This window comes from Bos javanicus, chromosome 24 (assembly GCF_032452875.1).
Source record: "Bos javanicus breed banteng chromosome 24, ARS-OSU_banteng_1.0, whole genome shotgun sequence".
Taxonomy (NCBI): Eukaryota; Metazoa; Chordata; class Mammalia; order Artiodactyla; family Bovidae; genus Bos; species Bos javanicus.
The window spans coordinates 33293738-33314451 of NC_083891.1; the positions used below are offsets into that span (position 1 = coordinate 33293738).

Here is a 20714-nt window from a genome sequence, read left to right on the forward strand (position 1 = left end):
GGAGTCCTGGGAAAGCTAAGTTTTGACACATGATAATAGAAAAGAATAACATGTGGATTTGAAAAACTTAGTAGACATCTACTTGGTGCCATGTTGGGCAAATTACTTCTCTTTCCCACAATGCCTTAGAGACATCTTGGTGACCTGGCCCCCCGGGGGCCCCAAGTACCCCACTGGATCTTGCCCCATACTTGTTCTCCTGTTTTATCCCCCAAAGTGGAATTTGCTTAAAGTTCCAGTGGCTCAGATGATAAAGAATCTGCCTGCAATGCGGGAGACCCAGATTCGATCCCCAGGTCAGGGAAGATCCCCTGGAGAAGGGAAAGGCAACCCACTCCAGTATTCTTTCCTGGGGAACTTCATGGACAGAGAAGCATGAGTCCATGGGGTCTCAAAGAGCAACTAACATGACTGAGCAACTAACATTGCACAGATAGTCATTTGCTCATTTTTTTTTCTGTTGAAAATGCCCTCCCTTACAAAAAGTAGTCCAAACTTGCTCCGCACCCCACCCCGCCCCCTCACCCCGACTCTCCATCAGCACTTTAAAGTGACCCAGTGGTTCTTTAGGTTAAGATTTCTGATGCTGTTTTTGTTTTTCTCTTAAGTAGGCTGCGTCAGTCTGTAAGGCCAGGCAGTTCAGTATTGAACACAAGCTGTTATGTGACACCAAAACAGCCAATCTGTTAGTCAAACATGTGGCAGAAAAGGTTTTTTACAGTCAACAGTTAATTGCCTGATATTATGTAAGATGTACTAAGTCGCTTCATTTGTGTCCAATTCTTTGCAACCCTGTGGGCTGTAGCCTGCAGGCTCCTCTGTCCATGGGATTCTCCAGACAAGAATGTTGGAGTGGGTTGCCATGCTCTCCTCGAAGGGATCTTCCTGACCCAGGGATTGAACCTGCATCTCCTGCATTAGCAGTTGGGTTCTTTATCACTGGCACCATCTGGGAAGCATATATTATGTAAGCTAGACCACATTTGACCACGTGTTAGAACACATGTGTAATTGTATTTGATTGTTTCTGTGCACACCTGGGGGTTTGGGGTAGTTGATTATGAGAGGAACAGGCTGTCTCTGGCTACATTTCCACATCTGTCTTCTTGTCATGTGACTTCTGGGGGTGTTGCAGGGGATACAGGGAGACACCCCTCCTTCAGTTATTTGAAATGAACTTCTTTTCTAATGTCTTGAGTGTTCTAGCTATCTGTGAAGGACAGAACATATCAAGTGTATTCCAACGAAAAGGGAAATGGAATAATTGCCAAAACGTTCCCTCTCAAAGTGTTGAGCTCCCAAATCCTAACAATCCTGTATTGTTTATCTTAAAAAAAATTTTTTTTTATTAGAGTATGGTTGATCTGGGGCTTCCCAAGTGGCACTGGTGGTAAAGAATGTGTCTGCCAATGCAGGAGATGCAAGAGAAATAGGTTTGATCCCTGGGTCAGGAAGATCCCCTGGAGGAGGGCATGGCAACCCACTCCAGTATTCTTGCCTGGAGAATCCCATGGACAGAGGAGCCTGGCGGGCTGCAGTCCATGGGGTCAGAAGAGTCGGACAGGACTTAGCATGCACCTGTGGACATGGTTGACTTACAGTGTTGTGTTAGCTTCTGCTCTACAACAAAGTGAGTCAGTTGTGCCTATATTAACATATGTATCCACTCTTTCTTAGATTTTTTTTCCCATAGGCCCTTACAGAGTTTTTTCATTTATTATTTTTTATTGAAGTATAATTGCTTTACAATGTTGTGGTCGTTTCTGCTATACAGCAAAACAAATCAGCTCCATGTATATATGTATTCTGTCTCTCTTGAACCTCCCTCCCACCAAATCCTAACATTTTCAGGGTGCACAGAAGTAAACAGCTCTGGCGTAGTCAGGTGGGAGCATACATTTGGCAGTTTGGAACAGGAGTAACAACACTGTTTACAGTAGGGTTGAGATGGGAATGCAAGCCTTGAGGTGGTGAGCATGTCTCTGACTCTCACTTGAAGGGAAAAACCAGCCCAGTTCTGAGCCCAGGGAAGAAATGGTGCTTCTTCTACTGGTGTATCCCTGCTCTGACATCTGAGTTGAGCTTCACCATGTGAACCACTCAGATCCAGTCAAGTCCTAACACATCTTTTGTGAAGCTGGCCACGCTTAATCTTATTTTCAAGTTATGCTTAGACAGTTGACTGTTCACTCTAAGAATTATATAATCATGACTCCATTTCAATACTCACACCTCCTATGAGGGTTTTCTTTTCCCTGAAAAAGAATTTTTCAAGTTGCTCTGTGGGAAGTTGATATATTCAACAGAGATTCATAGAGTGACCTGTCACAGTCCAGGCTGAGAAGATGAGACAGCAGAGGGAAGTGACAAAGAGCCCTGCATTTTGGAGACAAAGAGGATTGGAAAAAAATCCCACTCTCCAACAATGTAACTTTGAAAAGATTCCTTAGCCTCTGGATATATCAGTTTTCTCATCTGTAAAATGGGAATAATCGTATAACTTTCACAGAAATATTACAGGGATTACATGAAATAATGTACTGTTGTTGTTGCTCAGCCGCTTAGTCCTGTCTGACTCTTTGTGACCTCGTGGACTGCAGCATGCCCGGCTTCCTTGTCCTTCACTATCTCCCAAAGTTTGCACAAACTCATGTCCATAGAGTCGGTGATGCCATCCAACCATCTCATCCTCTGTCATCCCCTTCTCCTCCTGCCCTCAATCTTCGCCAGCATCAGGGTCTTTTCCAATGAGTCGGCTCTTCGCATTAGGTGGCCAAAGTATTAGAGCTTCAGCTTCAGCATCAGTCCTTCCAATGAATATTCAGGGTTGATTTCCTTTATGATTGACTGGTTTGATCTCCTTGCTGTCCAAGGGACTCTCAAGAGTCTTCTCTAGCACCACAATTTGAAAGCATCAATTCTTCGGCACTCAGCCTTCTTTTTGGTACAACTCTCATATCCGTACACGACTACTGGAAAAACCATAGCTCTGACTACACGGACCTTTGCTGGAAATAATATATGTTGAGCAGTTAAAGTTTGCTCATATTAATTGTAAAGAATAAGCTTTTCCCTTGCAGATGGAGAAATGTTTGAAGTACTCTTTGTATTCTGGATTTGTCTACAATTTGAGAGCTGCTGACTTGTATCATTAGAAAGCCTTCACTTCTGCTTTGTTCCAGTTTGACAATCTAGTGTCAAGAGGAAATTAAAGTGACCAGATTCAAGTGGCATCATAGGTTTTAAAGTTCTTCTTTCAAGTAACTCAAGGAACCTGATTTATCATTTGATCTAACATTTTGGAAGTCACAGATGTCTGTTCTAAAAAAGAAAGCAAAAGAGGAAGCAGCAGTCCTAAAGGTTGATGGATGAGCCTTCAGCAGGGAAATGCAGCTTTCAGTCTGTGCTAGTTTGGTTGTCAGAGAGTGGGGGTTTGAGACAGAAGTGGTTTTAAATCTGATGTAGAGCCACACACCCACCAGAATGGCTAAAATTAAAGAGACTGACAATACCAAGTGTGGGTGAGGATTTGAAATAATGCCTGGTTTAGAAAACACTGAAGCTCAACAAGATTTGTTATGACTAGGCAGCCTCACTCTTGGTTTATACCCACGAGAAATGAAGACATATACCCGCAGCAAGGCACGTTCGGTGGTAGGGAGTTAGAGGTGATGGTCCCACAATTCTGAATAGAGTAAAAAACTTTTTTTTTTTTTTTTTGCCACACCATACAGCTTGTGGAACCTTAGTTCCCCAGTCAGGGTCTGAATGCATGCCATGGCCGTGAAAGCAGTGAGTCCTAACCATTGGGCCTCCACGGAATTTCCCATACTAAACAACTGTTGAATGGTACACTTTTAACAGGGTGAATTTTATAACATGTACATTCTATGTCAGTAAGACTTATTTTTAAAAAAAAATCCATAATAGGAATATCCACAGTAGTTTTACTCATAACAGCCTCCATCTGGAGGAAGCAGTCCATACATCAGTCAAGAAATAAATTTTGATCTAGCCATACAATGGACCAGTACACTGCAATAAAAGAGCCTACAGCCACAAAAGTGATTTGGATGTACTGATTGGGAAAGAACCTTGTGAGATGCTGAAAGGGTTTCTTTTCTCTCTGGTGGTGGTTACATGGGTGTTTAAAGATGTAAACATTCAACAAGCCCCACACTTAAAATTTAAGCTTGTCATGCACTTTACTGTATTTATGTTATAATTCGATTTTTACAAGTCTAATGCGGGTGCTGCAAGGGTGTGGTCCTCAGAAAACACAGCTGAACCGCCTCTCCAGCTGGTCCCTGGGAAGCCCAGGTGTTGGGGCCAGCAGACCCTCCCGGCTCTGACCTTGACCCTGTCTTTATACTGCAGATGACCATGGGTTTCACTTACTGAAGAAAGAGAAGAGCCCACAGGCTGGTGCCTTGCTGATCTGGGCCCTGGCCACCAGTTCTCTTGAATATCACTGTTGGAGAGGATTTCTGATCAATATTCGGCTCAGTGCCAAGGCAAAGAAAGTGAGCTCAGCCTTCCTGGTAGCATTGCAGAAGTATTTATTGTTCTGCCTCTGCTCCACAGGCTTCAGTGTTTCTTCAGTAAGAAGTAGCCTCTGCTGAACCCTCTCTCTTGACAGAGGGGTGCCTTCGATAGGCTCCTGGCTGCACCTGGAGGAGGGTGGGTCCACGATCGCTACCTGCACTCAGGCTTCCTGGTTTATTTGATGGAACCCAGGCAGGACCACAGCGCAGACTGCTCTGTTCTTAGCTTTCTAAATTGTTCAGGGGCTACTCCTTGTGAATCACATGGGGACTGCCTCACTCTAGCCAGCTTCCCAAGTTTTCTAAGTTAACTGATCTCTGATTTGGGGGAGAGGGGGAAAGATACATATATTCAGTCACCAAGTCATGTCCGACTCTTTGTGACCCCATGAACCGCAGCACGCCAGGCCTCCCTGTCCATCACCAACTCCTGGAGTCCACCGAAACCCATGTCCATCCAGTCGGTGATGTCATCCAGCCATCTCATCCTCTGTTGTCCCCTTCTCCTCCTGCCTTCAATCTTTCCCAGTATCAGGGTCTTCCAGTGAGTCAGTTCTTCCCATCAGGTGGCCAAAGTATTGGAGCTTCAGCTTCAGCATCTGTCCTTCCAGTGAATATTCAGGGTTGATTTCCTTTACGATTGACTGGTTAGGGATATTACTCAGCCTTAAAAAAAGAACAAAACTGGGTCATTTGTAGAGACATAGATGGACCCATAGAGTGTCATACGCAGTAAAGTAGGTCAGAAAGAGAATAACAAATATCATCTATTAATGCATATGTGTGAAATCTAGGAAAATGGTACAGATGAACCCATTTGCCAGGCAGGAATAGAGATGCTGACATAGGGAATGGATGTGTGGACACGGGGTGGAGAGACGGCCTGGGAGATTGGAGTTGACTTGTGTGCATTGCCATGTGTCAAATAGATGGCTAGTGGGAACCTGAGGGCAGAGAGCTCAGCTCGGTGCCCTGCAGTGACTTAGACAGGTCAGGTGGAGGGTGGGGAGTGAGGTCCAAAAGGGAGGGGATATATGTATGCATGTAGCTGATTCGCTTTATTGTACAGCAGAAACTAACACAGCGTTGTAAAGTAACTATACTCCAATTACAAAAAAAAAAAAAAAAAGGCTGACTAACATTAAGTGGCTTCTCTCATGCAGTCGGTCTGCCTGCCTCTTGGGGACACACGTTGTGTGTCTGGTCATGGACCTTTTTGGCTTCGGCTGCAGTGAAACTCCTGAGCCGCCGCCTCCTCTGCTGTCTGCAGCCTCCTCCCCACCGCGAAGGTAGACGTGTCTGGCGTGGATTTGCTGTAATAGCCTCCTCTCCACCTCCCTATCTTTGTTTTCCTGCTCCCTTCATCTCTCTTATCTACTTCCTACAGACATCTCAAGTCTGTAACACTGTCTTTTAAGCTGCTTGAAAATTCTGACTGGAACAAGTCAAGGAGTAAATCAAATTCCCTCTGTCCCTTTCAAAAAACGTTGTAAGTGAAAGAGTAAAATGCAATCCCTGAGAAATGCTTTATAGGTGATTCCTTTGTCTTAGGGATGGGGAAACTGAAATCCAGAGGGAGGAATGGCCGGCCTGAGGTTAGTCAGTGAGTTTGTGGTGCAACAAGGGGACACCAGGGACTCTGAGAGTCCCGAGGCTGCCTCATAGACATGGCGCAAGGACAGATTAGGGTGAGCTCTTCTGAAGTCCAAGTCTGGACATCTGATGAAACTACACATCCCGTTGTCCTGGCCCTTGCTGCCCATGGTTTTGGGGTTTTTTTTGTGTTTTTGGCCACACCGTGTAGCCTGTGGGAACCTAGTTCCCTAACTAGGGATCAAACCCTCACCCCCTGCATTGGAAGTGCAGAGTCTTAACCACTGAACTGCTAGGGAGGTTCCTGCCCATGGTCTTTAAGTGAATAGAATTCCCATGGGATTTGTATTTTCAATACCTTGCAAGGAAAAAGGGGTTTCCAGCCATTGGTTTTTTTCTCTCTCTTCAGGTTTTCTTTGGCTTTAATGGTGGCCTCTACCCACCTCACACTTTCCATTCCCATTAGTACTAATGCCCAGTGGCTTAGAGTTTGTGAGCTTGTCCATACTGTTCCTTCTGTGTAGAAAGCCCTTTCCCCCTTTCCTCACCTGGTAATTCTTAACTGTCATTCAGCATCAGCTCAGGAATAATCTCAATGTGGGACTTGTTCCCATAATTGGGTACACCCATGTCTTGGCATGAGTGTGTGCTCAATCACTCAGTTGTATCCAACTCTTTGCAACTGTAGTCCGCCAGGCTCCTCTCTCAGTGGAATTTCTGAGGCAAGAACACTGGAGTGGGTTACTATTTCCTCCTTCAGGGGATCTTCCTGACCCAGGGATTGAACCCCTGCCTTCTGCATGGGCAGGCAGATTCTTTACCACTGCACCACCTGGGAATCCCATACCCACGTCTTCACACTTACATTGGATATAGAAAGCATTTTCTTATTAACCTCCAGAAGTGGCTAAGCTAGAATAGGGGTGTTAGGGGCAGTTTCTTACCTTTCCTTTTTATCTCTTTAGTTCCTAGTAAAGGGGATTTGACCTTAGCTTCATTCCAGCAATAATTCAAAGCCCTTTTCCTCTTTCCTTTCTAGTTCAGTGAAAGCTTCTTCTGAAGCAGTTTGTTGTTTTTTCAGCTTTTCTCTTTTAAACTCTCCAAAAGAGCAAGGAATAATGTCTTAGCTCTGGCTGCCATAATAAAATGTCATAGATTGGGAGGCTTGAACAACAGATATTTATTTCTCACAGTTTGAGAGGCTGAGAAATCCAAGATCAAGGAGCCAGCAGGGTTGGTCTCTGGTGGGAGCTCTCTCCTCAGGTTGCAAGTGGTCTTCTGTCTCCATCTTCACATGGCAGAGAGAGGGCATGAGCTCTCTGATCTTTTCTTATGAGGTCACTAAGCCCGTCATGAGGACCCCACCCTCATGAGCTCCTCTAACCCTAATTACCTTCCAAGGGTCCCATCTCCAAATACCATAACACTGGAAGGTAGGGTTTCAACATGAATTTAGGGTGGAGGACAGGCACACAGTTTAATTCATAGGCAAAGAGTGCACGGGTGACCCACTGACATTTTGCAGTGAGTGCCAAGACTTGGGTGGCAAGAGCTAGAAAGTCTTCATGGTTTAAAGAAATCCCTCAGGTGGAACTGAGCTGGTGGAGTGAGTCTTGTGCAAGCTTTGTCTGTTTCTAAGGCATTCTCACTCTGGTCATGTGAAACTGGGTGTAATCAGACCTGGATCTGGCATACCGCCCTTGACATCATGGACTCCCTTCTCCCAACTGATCCTCCTTCAGGAATTGTTGGGATTAAGAAAACAGCCAGGTTAAAAGTAGCAAAAAGGTTTTTTTAACCAAATGAGTACCACATTTCCTATCTTGAAACATTGCAAGCAGATTTTTTCTCTTTTTTTCCTTTCTCTCTCTCTTTTTATTTTATTTTATTTTTTTGGCTGCACTGCCTGGCACGCAAGAGCTTAGTTCCCCAACCAGGGATTGAACCCATGCCCCTTGCAGTAGAACGACGGAGTCTTAACCACTAGACTGCCAGGGAATTCCGTTCAAGCGGGTCTTGCTGTATATCTTTTGGCAAATCTATTCTTTCACTTCCATTATTTCCAAGTACAACAATATAAAAGTGAAAGTCACTCAGTCGTGTCCAACTCTTTGCGAACCCGTGGACTATGCAGTCCATGGAATTCTCCAGGCCAGAATACTGGAGCGAGTAGCCTTTCCCTTTTCCAGGGGATCTTCCCAACCCAGGGATCGAACCCAGGTCTCCCACATTGCAGGCAGGTTCTTTACCAGCTGAGTCACAAGGGAAGCCCAAGTATTAAGTATAACAATACTGTGACGTTATTGTTAAATTAAATGGAGATTGAAAAAAAATCCTCATGGCCTTGGAATAAGTATAATTATGGTGTTTTATTTAAAGCTTATTTGAGCTTAAATTCATTTCATTCCTGAAATTTGATGGCAGTGATGAGATCCATTCTTTGAGTGAATCAAAATAACTTAGAAAATAAAAACACTTGGGTCCTTTTCTTTACAGAAGCACAGAGTAACTGCTTAGCTGGGAGACTGAACAACATTTTTATCAATAGGACAGAAGTTTGGAAAATGACTTGAGCAGAAATCCATCTTTACAAAAGTAAATCTGTCAGTAGATGAGTACATTTACTGAATAGAATGGGCTTCCCTGGTGGCTCAGATGGTAGAGAATCTGCTTGCAATGCAGGAGACCTGGGTTCAATCCTTGGGTCAGGAAGATCCCCTGGAGAAGGGAATGGCAACCCACTCTGGTATTCTTGCCTGGAGAATTCCATTAACAGAGGAGCCTGGTGGGCTGTAGTCCATGGACTTGCAAAGAGTCCTGGATGATGGACTGACTAACACACTGAACAGAATGAGACTGAGAAAGTTGAGAAAAAGTACTAGAAGGAAGAATCTATCGTGTCTATACCAGGCTGTCACTGAATTGAATTTGAAGGAAAATTAGAGTAGTCTCAAGTTCTTCTTTTGTCTTCAACTATCGGATGTTCTGAATATATCATTTTGCCCTTTATACTTCTTGCAAAGAAACAGTACTGGGGGGAGTAAAAAAAAGAAGTAATACTTGGCAAATTGGTCCATGGGGTCGCTAAGTCGGACACGACTGAGCAACTTCACTTTCACTTTTCACTTCCATGCATTGGAGAAGGAAATGGCAACCCACTCCAGTGTTCTTGCCTGGAGAATCCCAGGGACGGAGGAGCCTGGTGGGCTGCCATCTGGGGTCACACAGAGTCGGACACGACTGAAGTGATGCAGCAGCAGCAGCAGCAGCCCCTTTATTTATTTTTTAGATTTTTTTTTTTTTTGATGTGGACCATTTTTCAAGTGTTTATTGAATTTGTTACAGTACTGCTTCTGTTTAATGTTTTGGTTTTTGGCCCTGAGTGATATGGGATCTTAGCTTCCTGACCAGGGATGGAACTCGCACCCCATGTACTGGAAGGTGAAATCTGAACCACTGGATCACCAGGGAAATCCCAATAGCCCCTTTATTTAAAGAATTATAGTATGTATAGACGGGGAAGCCTGGTGGGCTGCTGTCTGTGGGGTCGCACAGAGTCGGACACAACTGAAGCGACGCAGCAGCAGCAGCAGTATGTTATAGAAAACAAAACAACCAACAAAATCAGGTATTTTAGGATGAGCAGAGGTGGAACGCCCACAGAGATAGATGAAAGGCACCACCCCAAAGATGCCAAGGAATACCGCTTCAGCAGACATGATATTAATATGGCCTCTTGAGAAATGTTTGAGGACTCAAGAGAAAAGTCTGACACCCAGCTCTCAGGGAGAGCCGATACCTTCTGGCACTGCTGATCCAGGAAGATTGCGGGTCCCAGATAAAAGGTCCAAAGGTCCGTAGATTTCTAAAAGTGAAACCAAAGGACCAGTGCCAAATGGTATGAAAAGTCACAGGTCTTTTCAGCACACAGTATGTGTTAAAGATTTCAGAGTTTTGGTATTTGAATTCTTCTGTCCATTTGTCCTCCCTTCTTGGGATGTGGACTAAGAGAATATATGAGACTTCCCTGGTGGCTCAGTGGTAAAGAATCCGCCTGCCAAGGCAGGAGACACGGGTTCGATCCCTGATCCAGGAAGCTCCCGCATGCCTCGGAGCATCTAAGCCCACGCGCTGCAACTACTGAGCCTGTGCTCTAGAGCCAGGGAGCTGAAACGACAAAGCCCGCATGCTGCCACTACTGAAGCCTGCGCACCTAAAGCCTGTGTCTGCAACAAGAGAAGCTGCTGCAACGGGAAGCCTGCGTACCGCAACCGGAACGTAGCGTCTGCTCTCTGAAACTATAGAAAGCCTGTGCCCAGCAACGAAGACCCTACACAGCCAAAAATAAATAAATAAATTATATCAATAAAAAAGAAAGAGAACATTTACTGAATAGAATGGGCTTCCCTGGTGGCTCAGATGGTAGAGAATCTGACAAGGAAGAGTAGGCAAGTGGGAAACAAAGTGGAATTAAAAACTCAGCCTTGGTTTAGAGACATAAGGCTTTCTGTTCCTTGTAGGAGGCATGCCTTCCCCTCCACCCTCCACTCCCAACCCAACAGGTGGAGACAGAGGGTAAAGAGAATTTCATTGCATGGATTCCAGAGAAGAAATAAACCATGTGGAGGTTGGATTCGTGCCTTTAAAGCGCTGGAGTCCCACTAACTAGCGTAATGAGCCTCATCAAGTGTACAATCAGATGAATAATTTTTCCCACTAGAGTGATCTTGGAAGAGATTGAAAGGATGAAAGGCAGAAGATTTTCCTGCCCCCCAGGCAGAGAGAATCATGAGGAAAGAAAACTGTGTGTTCCTCTCACCTCCTGTTTGTCCGATTAATCATTGTCAACTGCATCATCTCTAACTCTGTGTCTGAAGAGAAGGAGACTGGGTCTTTGAGGAAGTCCTGGTGCTGCTGGCCATTACATACAAGATCCTGGACTATAATAAAAAGACAAAGCCAATTAAAATCGTAATGATGAGTTAATATGATTATTACTAATCAGGAAGGTGTTCAGAACAAATCAAATAAAACCCCACCTTGCTAAAGAATCCGTCTGCCAGTGCAGGAGACAGGGGTTTGATGCCTGATCAGGGAAGACCTCATATGCCAAGGAGCAACCAAGTCCACGCACCTCAACTATTGAAACTGTTCTCTAGAGCCCAGGAAGCTGCAATTACTGAGCCCACTTGTGACTGTTGAAGCCCACATGCCCTGGAGCCTGTGCTCCGCAACAAGAGAAGCCACTGCAGTGAGAAGCCCGCATACTTCAACTAAAGAGTAGCTCCTGAGCAACTAGAGAAAAGGCCGAGCAGCAATGAAGAATGAAGACTCCAGCATAGCCATAAATAAATGAATTAACAAAATTATTTCTTAACCCCCGCCCGCCTCCGCCCTACCCCACCATGACATCCTAGGTGGCTCTAGGGAAATTGTGGCCAGCCAAACAAGGTAAAGCAGTGCCTTACCATCTCTCTGTGTCTTAGTTTTCTCATCTGTGTAACAAAGGGAAATCCTCTGCTTCAGAGTAGAATGTTGTGCATTGTGACAGGCCAACATTCAACTGAAACAACTGGGAGAAAAACAAATCAATTGCAAAATATCATATTTTTAAAGAAATCAGAGATCTATGAAGGCAATGAGAACCAAATTAGATATATTTCCAGAGAAGGAAGACCCCTGCCTAGGTATTCTAAGTAACACAGGTTATTGTTTTTCCCAGAGTGGTGTTGGAGGGTGAAGGATAATTGTTGATTCTGGGTGTGCCCTAAGGATCTGACTTGGTCCAAGAAGAGGAAATATTTTGTGGGAAGGAGAAACTAGCAGATCTTTTGACACTTGTGTGGAACTGGCTTGACGGGTTGGAAAGCAGAGGAGCCCCAAAGGCAAGTCCAGTATTCCCACAAGTCATTTGCTGAGCTCTGAAGCAGTTCTGGGGGATGCAGGCTCACCCAGGGAGGCAAAGCAAAAGCTCATAATATTGGGGGTACTAGGAAATAAATTCTGTTTTTTTCTTTTTTTGCAGCAGCAGCATTCGAACTTTCTTAGCTTTTTATTTTATATTGGTGTATAGCCAATTAACAATATTGTGGTAGTTTCAGGTGGACAGCAAAGGGACTCAGCCATACACCTACATGTATCCATTCTCCCCCAAACTCTCCTCCCACCCAGGCTGTCACATAACACTGGGCAGAGTTCCCTGTGCTATCCAGTAGGTCCCTGATGGTTATTCATTTTAAATATAGCAGTGTGTACATGTCCATCCCAAACTCCCTAACTGTTCCTTCCCCTCATCCCTGGCAACCATAAGTTCCTTCTCTAAGACAAAATCTTGCTAGAAAGAGGAGGCTGAAGCAAATATATGATGAGTCTTCACCTAAAGACTGTTGCCAGATTTTGAATCTACATGGGATGAGAAGCTAAAAAGCTAAGGTCAAAATTTTTGAAAGGCAGAACTTACAGGAATGAGAAGACAAGCGTAAGTCTTGGAGGGCCACACCTGAAGGCCTAGGTAAAGAAGAGGTGAATTAAGCCTTACTAGAGCTACGACCCATCTGATTCACTCATCCTTGATTATAGTTCCTTTATACACAGTGTTCGACATATAAAGTTGTAGAGGACTTCTCTGATGATCCAGTGGTTAAGACACCGTGCTTCCACTGCAAGGGCACAGGTTTGATCCCCAGTCAGAGAAGTTCTGGATGCCGCTTGGTATGGTCAAAAAATAAATAAATAAAAAATCAAAGTTGTAGACATGTGAAGAGGCAGGAACACTGACTGATAAGTGGAAAAAAATACTGAGAATGTAAACACAAAGGATCTGGATTTTAGAGCTAGTGATAACTTAAAGTGACTATGAAGAATATGCTAAAGAAAATAGGAAAATACGAATTAAATGAATTTCTTTGCAAAATTGGAATCTAAAAAAAATCAAAGTTATTACTGAACTGAAAAATTATATGTCAAATTAATAACTTAATGGATGGACTTAAGAACAGATTGGACTTAGTGATACAGAATTAGTGAAGTACAGAGAGAAAAAATTCGGAAGTACAAAAAAAAGCATAAGAGACATGGAGGAAATTCTCAAAGTCTTCAGTTCAGTCGCTCAGTCGTGTCTGACTCTTTGCGACCCCATGAACTGCAGCACGCCAGGCCTCCCTGTCCATCACCAACTCCCGGAGTCCACCCAAACCCATGTCTATTGAGTCGGTGATGCCATCCAACCATCTCATCCTCTGTCGTCCCCTTCTCCTCCTGCCCTCAATCTTTCCCAGCACCAGGGTCTTTTCAAATGAGTCAGCTCTTCGCATCAGGTGGCCAAAGTATTGGAGTTTTAGCTTTTTTGATGATCCAGCAGATAGATGTTGGCAATTTGATCTCTGGTTCCTCTGCCTTTTCTAAAACCAGCTTGAACATCTGGAAGTTCATGGTTCATGTATTGCTGAAGCCTGGCTTGGAGAATTTTGAGCATTACTTTACTAGTGTGTGAGATGAGTGCAATTGTGCAGTAGTTTGAGCATTCTTTGGCACTGCCTTTCTTTGGGATTGGAATGAAAACTGACCTTTTCCAGTCCTGTGGCCACTGCTGAGTTTTCCAAATTTGCTGGCATATTGAGTGCAGCACTTTCACAGCATCATCTTCCAGGATTTGAAATAGCTCAACTGGAATTCCATCACCTCCACTAGCTTTGTTCATAGTGATGCTTCCTAAGGCCCACTTGACTTCACATTCCAGGATGTCTGGCTCTAGGTAAGTGGTCACACCATTGTGATTATCTGGCCTTGAGAACCCCATAAACCGCTTCACTTCTCAAAGTCTAATATATAGGTAATTGGAGTTCTAGAAGGTGAGGAGGGAAGCAATGTATGAAGGAATAATGGCTGTGAATTTTCTAACACTGCTGAAAGACATCAACCCACAGTTTCAAGAATCTCACCAAACCCTAAACAAAAAATACGAAGAAAAGTAAGTATCAGGACTTCCTGGCGGTCCAGTGGCTAAAACTCCACATTCCCAATGCAGTGGGACTGGGTTTGATCCCTGGTCAGGGAACTAGATCACACATGCAGCTACTAAGACCCAGCACAACCACATATATAAATAAATACTTAGGAAAAAAGAAAAGTAAGTATCTTTAGGCATATCCTAGTTAAACTGTTGAAAACCAAAGATAGAGAAAATCTTAAAATCAACCAGAGGAAAAAAACACCTTCAATTTAAAAAGTAAGTGACTTTTCAGCTGAAATTATGAATACCAACAGACATGGAATGACATCTTTAAAGTGTTGAAATTTAAGGGAGAAATTAGATAATCTGAACATGGTATTCCTTTATTCTTTATATTTGTTTATTTTTATTTATTTGGCTTCTCTGGCTTTTAGTTGCAGTATGTGGGATCTAATTCCCTGACAAGGGATCGAACCTAGGCCCCCTGCATTGGGAGCTCAGAGTCTTAGCCACTGGACCACCAGGGAAATCCCCAGTGTTGTTTTTCGATACCTGGAAAAATAATGGTGAATTGTGTATTTTAATGAGGTGATACTAGACACTGTTAATAGCTGTGCCTGGAGTTTAACATGATTTGTCTGTCAATAATTACACTGATCCTGGAATAAATCACAGGATTGATATTAAATTAATTCAGTATTTTAAAAACAGCGATCAGAGTTGTCAGCTTTAGCTGTGGTTTCTGTCTAATGGATTTGGAATAGTTTCTTTGGTCCTAGGCGAAAAGGAGAGCCTGCTCTCAGATTATACATTTTTGTTAGATTTACTCTTGAACCTAAAAGACGGGCGTGGCTGGTAACATTCATACATGAATCTGTGACACAGATGGATTCCAGGACGGTCTGACACATGTGGCTACAGCGTGTGAGAAAGCTGGAGTCTGCCCGTCTCTGGAGATGGGACAGCACCATCTGCACAGTGTTAGAGCTGAACCGTATGGAGCAGAATTCCTCACATTTTAGTATGCATGCGTCTCACCAGGGAAGGAAGGGCTGTTCCCTTCTAGAGGGTGCTCAGGCAGTCTGGGGTGGGGCCCGAGATCCGGCCTTTCCTCCAGGCTCCCAGATGGTGTTGATGGTAAGGGTGTAGAAAACAGCTGTTCTTCTTTCTGCCCACCACTTTCCCTACCTTCCACCAGAGAAATGTTCCTTCCTCCATTCCCACAGTGAAGTTCAAGGGTGAGCTTCCGTGTTCTTACCTTACTCTGATTCCCAGGCCATAGTCAGGTGGTTCAGGGACCAATCAGAATCTTCTCTGGCATTTTTAAACTTGGAACTAGAGAGCCAAGATCTCAGTTCTTCTCAATGGAGGTAATTGGTCAAGGAAGCACAGATGAGGGACCAAGGGTTTGTCTTCATGGTTCTCAGGTCTGGGTTCCAATGGTCCCTAATATATGAAAATTGATTTGAAAATCAACATCATGACTTTTGGGGTTATATTAGCGGCTCTGATGATTGAGTGTATTTGCATAAAACGTTTCAGACACTTACCATAAGCAAGTCTCTGTTGCTGGGCCCTGGTTGGGGAGACTACCATTTCAGTAGAATTTGGCATGTGCAATGATAAGGGGTTATGGAAGCCCCTAGAAGCTTCTGATCCACTCGAATCTGTGAATGGCAGTCAGGGTCAGGAAAAGATTTCTAGAAATGTATTTTCAGAAGGTGAGTAGGAATTGTTTGAGGAAGCCTATGAAACTGTTCTAAGTGGAGAGAACTTGCTGGGCAAAGGCAAGAGATGGGATGCAGCAGTGTTTGAAAAACTATAACCTGTTTACGTGGGAGGTGCCTGGCTGAAACTGGGGCATTTATGGTGAAGGGCCTCATACATGTGCTGACGTGGTCACGTTTTCCTTAAGTCATATATATTTCAACAGACAACAACGGCATCAAGACAATGATAAACAATAAAGCTAAATTTCTGATTCTTTTCCAAATCCTTGACTCTGGCAGGTTCCCACTAACAACTGCTCCTCTTTATTTTCCTTTAAACAAACAGGAAATTTGTCTCGGGATCGAAATGAATGTTTAAAAAACAAACCTGATCTGCTTTAAATACCAAAATCTGTTTAAAGAACACAGAGGTTGTGACATGCATTGACAAAGCCAGGAAGTTCAAAGCCCCGCCGTTGACACAATGTATTAAGTTCTGCTGTTGTTGGCAGCCCAGGCTGTGGCAGGTCCTGGTGTTTGTCATTCAGGTCTGCATGTGCGCAAGGGAGACATTCCTGAGACCACAGGACTCTTTCTTCTTTGGGGAAACATTTGTATTTTTTAAAATGCTGTTCGAAGGCAAGAACAATAATTGGCAGTAATGGCTGCTACTCCCATCTCTTGAATGGCAAGTCCCAAGAGTAACTTGGAGTCTTTCTCATGAGCAGATTTTAGCCATTTTAAAGGTTAAAAAAAAAAAGTTTATGCTTTTACTGACATCCATCTCCAGAATTTTTTCATCAACCTAAATTGAAACTCTGTACCCATTAAATGCTAACTTCCCACTCCTATCCTTCTCAGACTCTGGTAAAATTCATTCTGCTTTCTACCTCTGTGAGTTTAGCTGTTCTAAGTACCTCACATAAGTGGAATCATACAGTGCTTATCTGTGTCTGGTTGATTTCGCTGAGCTTAATGTCTTCCAGGTTCACCCATGTTGTAGCATATATCAAAATTTCCTTTCTCTTTAAGGCTGAAAAACATTCCATTGTATGTATACACCAGGTTTAGCTTACTCATTCATCCCTTGATGGACACTTGGGTTGCTTCCAGATTTTAGCTATTATGAATAACGCTGCTGCAAACATGGGTTTGCAGATATTTGAGTCCTGGCTTTTAGTGGATTCTTATTTTCAAAAAGGCTATATGGAGCTCCCTTGGGGCCTCTCTGGCTGTGAGAGGAAGCTGACCTGGGAGTCGGAGCCTGGGCTCCACGGCTCCCTGACATGAAGTCGTCAGGCCCTGAAGTCAAGTCACACACTATCTCTGGGTCAGTTTCCCCACCTCTGAGCTTAGGGAATTGATTGCACCTCTCAAGTTCTGCCCTCAGGTGTCTGTGCTTGGGACATTCAGTACCCAGACCTGCATAGTCAGCTATTCCTGGCTTCTATCTGTTCCTCAGTGGAATTAGAAGTGAAGTGGACTCTTGGCACAAGCAGATTTATCATTCACACTTTCCAGTGTTTTTGAGCAGCCCTGAAGGCCCATGGCATATGGAAAGCTGTCGATTTGCTGAGGCATGAATTTGAAGTTCATACAGGGTGAGGTCGGTGTGTGGGTAGGTTGGGCTGGCCTGTCTGCCCCTCAGTGAAGTGTGACCGGCTGCTATTCATCCCTTAGACAGTGAGTTTTGTGAAGTGGTCGAACTTTAGTGACTGTGTGTGTGATACACACACACACACACACACATATGGGATGGGTCAGGAGGCAGGGGGAATGAGAAATGCTTTTAAAAAGAGAGCTGATGGTTGGGGCTGGTTATGGAAGTAAAGAAAGCAGAGAAGGGATCTCCCTAGCCGTCCAATGGTTAAGACCTCACCTTCCAATGCAGGGGGTAGGGGTTCAGTCCCTGGTTGAGGAGCTGAGATCCCATGTGCCTTGTGGCCAACAAAATAAAACATAAAAAACAGAAGCGATATTGTCACAGATTCAATGCATGTAAGCACATTGTCACTTCAGTCGTGTCCAACTCTTTGCAGCCCCATGGACAGTAGCCCGCCAGGCTCCCTTGTCCATGGGATTCTCCTGGCAAGAATACTGGAGTGGCTTGACCCAGGGATCGAACCCATGTCTCTTACATCTCTTGCATTGACAGGTGGGTTCTTTATCACTAGCGCCACCTGGGAAGCCCACAGATTCAATAAAGACTTTTTAAAAATGGTTCACATTAAAAAAAAAAAAAAAAAAACCCAAACCCAGAAAGCAGAGAAGCCTAAGGAACTAAGGGTCCTTCTGGAAATAGATTAAAAAGTGTCCCATCTAACTCCCGAGGAGTGCTATAGGACAAACAAGGTCACTATAAATTCCCTACAGAAATAAGACAGATCTCTTTGTGAGATTTCACTGAGTGTCTCAGCCAGCAGAAAATTTGCTCCACGAGAGGGGAAAATATAGAGATGTTTGAAAGAGGGGCCCAGGAGAAAGGCAGGAGACCATGCAAACGTTTCCAGGAAGCAGCAGATGGAAAGGCACCAGTCTGGCTACTACACCAACCTTATTTTCAAGTCAGGGCTGGTTTGAAACTTTTCAGAGGTGTTTTTCTTGGCAAAAGGTACAGTTAATAAGAACAAGCAGGCCAGCTGTCTATTTCACGGCAGACGAGATTCCTTCTGAGCTGAAAGAAACCAGCAGAGGGCCCGAGACGTAAGTCCTCGGCTGGACTGTTGCAGGGCACGTGGGGTGTGACAGTGTCACAGAGGAGACTGAAAGTCATATGGAAAAAGCCACCAGAAGGACTTCCTGGTGGTCCATTGGCTAAGGCTCCAAGCTCCCAAGGCAGGGGGCCCTGGTTCCATCCCTGATCAGGGAACTAGATCTGACATGCCACAACTAGGACCTGGCACCATCAAATAAATAAAAATATTTTTTTAAAAAGCCATTCGAGAAGCCAGTCAGAGCAGGCCATGTATGTGTATGTACATCCAGTCGTGGTGTGCAAGTGAAATGTATACAGTTACATTTGCCAACTTTATTCCTCAATAAAGTTGGCAGAAAAAGACAAGAGCTGGAAAAAAGGGTAAAGGAGATGAAGATAATGGTGAAGAGTTAAGAAAGGCTTCAGAAATTTCATGAGTTGTTCCATTAACGCCAAGCTGCCATAGCTAACCTCCCGCAGTACAACAGAGGCTTTTTCAGCAATCCCAAGAGATAAATCTCTGTTGGCACTCTCCCAGGAAATGAGCAGGAAGTTGCAAAAGTAAAGAGGGATTAATGAGATTAAGATTAACTTTGGTTGAGACTAAAGAAGGAAAGAGAAAAAAGTATGAGAAAATGATAAAGTTAGAATAAAAGGGAAGATGATAAAAATGGGCACAAATGAGATAGAATAATATTTCTATAAATCGCTGAATGTTAATGAATGGAAAACCTAGATGAAAATATTTTTGGAAAAAATGAAAATAACAAACTTGAATCCAGGAGAAAGAGAGGATTTGATTAGGACAGTGGGCATTAAAGGCCACCCCAATTAGGGCGTCCCTGGTGATTCAGATGTAAAGAATCTGGCTGCAATGCAGGAGACCTGGGTTTGATCCCTGGGTCGGGAAGATCCCCTGGAGAAGGAAATGGCAACCCGCTCCAGTATTATTCCTGGGAAATCCCACAGACAGAGGAGCCTAATGGGCTACATCCATGGGGTCACAAAGAGTCGCACGCGACTGAGTGACTAACACTTTCACTTTTCACTTTCAACTAGAACCTCCAGGTCCAGGGGCAGTCAGGTCAGAGTGGAGACCCCAGTAAAGACCGTCTTTATCCTTCACCGAAAAAGAAGCAGGAAGGCTGATGTATTAACTTATGTGGTTTGTATAACCTTGTTTCCAAAACTAGACAGTTGCATTGCAAGATAATACATTTTAGGCCCACTTCATTTATGACCATAGATGCAAAAGTCCTAAATAAAATGTCAAACAAGAAGAGGGGAGGATGGGGGAAGAAGAGCCACTCTTTGAGATAAAAGCTCTTTAAGATAAAAGCCAGCACTCCGTTTTCACTTTGAGAAGTATTTCCTCTCGTCCTTTGCGTTCTGCTTTGCAGCTGTCTCTCTGACTTTGTTGTCACTTCTATTTTGTTCCTGAAGACACCACAGGTTCTTTTTTGTTGTCAAGGTTTTTAGCTGCAAATCGATACAGGGAAGCAAATAGAAAGTGACCTTAAATGAGTGAACTATTACAAAGGTTCTAAGATCTCACAAGGTTTCTATACTGAGAGTTCCAGGTTTATATTTCCAGACTTCTTTTAGAGACGGTAAATGAGTGAAGATGAGACTCATCAAACATACTGCCTCCTCCTTCTTTTTTAAATTGTCTAAAAGCATGTTTGGCTGCACTGGGTCTTCTTTGCAGCGTGGTCGTTCTCTAGTCATGGTGCACAGGCGCATTCGTGTGGTTGCACGGGCTTAGTTGCCCCACAACACATGGGAGCTTGGTTCCCTGACCAGGCATTGAACGCATGTCCCCTGAATTGGAAGATGGATTCTTAAACACTGGACCACCATACTCCATACTCACTTCTTCTGACCATCTGCCTGCTGCCTTGTTCCCATCTTGAGACCTGACGAGGCCTCCAAGACAGGACATGACGTTCCTTTGAGCGAGATGGTAGTTGATATCTCTGAGGACACACAGCCTGAGTGACCTGTCCTGATACAGCCTGCTTTTTACTTCTTCTCATTGCAGAGAAGCAAGTTCTTAGGGTAACTTTCCTCACAGAAGCTGCTTTGCATTCCAGAGTGCAGAATCCTGGGAGGAAAAAAAAAATCTTACCTGAGCTGGCATTTCAGAGTTGGTCTTTGGTTCTCAAAACTTTTTGTGTCGACTTTTTAGAGGCATCTTGGGAGTCTGAGTCCTGTTACTGCCA

General features: G+C 44.0%; 1 protein-coding gene across 2 annotated transcripts in view; it reads left to right on the forward strand.

Annotated features, from left to right (window-relative positions):
* TMEM241 (transmembrane protein 241) overlaps positions 1–20714 on the forward strand; it is a 124763-nt gene that overhangs the window by 89478 nt on the left and 14571 nt on the right. The gene's annotated exons all lie outside the window — the stretch shown is intronic.